Genomic DNA, 835 nt, shown 5'->3' with positions numbered 1-835 from the left:
TGATTCGATAGGCGTATGAAACCAAACTAAACAAATTCAGTATATCATATCTAGACGTAGGGATCTGAGGGATAAAATGTATGGAAACATTTCATCTACGTCAAACGAATGCGTTATTTTTTAGAAGATTTCAACTTGCAAAAATGATTTGGATTCTTAGCCAGATCCACGATTTTTCAAACACAAAATTAAGTCAAAGTTATGAATATTGCAAAAGCGTATAAAATGATAAGACTTTGATGTAATAAGAACTAATAGACAATTTCCTAAATATTTATAATGGAAAAGTCTAAGAAAAAAAACCCTATTTACTTTAGTGTTTAGAACGATTAAGTTTTTGGACAATTTTTTAAAACAAATAAGTTTTTGAACATTTGAAAACTTGTTGAATAAACCTTTAGACTTATTAAAACATTTTAAGTGACTTTCAAGTTGGGTTTATATTTGAGTTGAAGTGTTAAAATTTTGTGAGGATTTTTAATTCAAAATACAGTTGTAAAATATATGATTTGTTGTTGTAATAAGACAAAACTCATGTCATTATCGTTAACTAAATCATGTTTGAATGTATATATTAAATATGAACACGTAATTGTATACCAAACAAGAGAAAACACTAATTGACAGATAAATAAGTTATAATAATTTCATAAAACTATGGTTTTTAACAAGACCAAAAATATCTATATTTTAAAGCAACAATAATATATTGTATTTTATGACATATTTATCTGAAAATAGATGTAATATCTTATTTTACTTATATTTTAAAAGATTGATCATTCGTCAAAATATAAAACAAACTTATGTAACTAAAATCAATGTTACAATTATA

The sequence above is a fragment of the Cynara cardunculus genome (assembly GCF_001531365.2).
Source record: "Cynara cardunculus var. scolymus isolate 2C chromosome LG 11, CcrdV1, whole genome shotgun sequence".
In the NCBI taxonomy this organism is placed as follows: domain Eukaryota; kingdom Viridiplantae; phylum Streptophyta; class Magnoliopsida; order Asterales; family Asteraceae; genus Cynara; species Cynara cardunculus.
Note: the sequence above shows the minus strand (reverse complement) of the source record.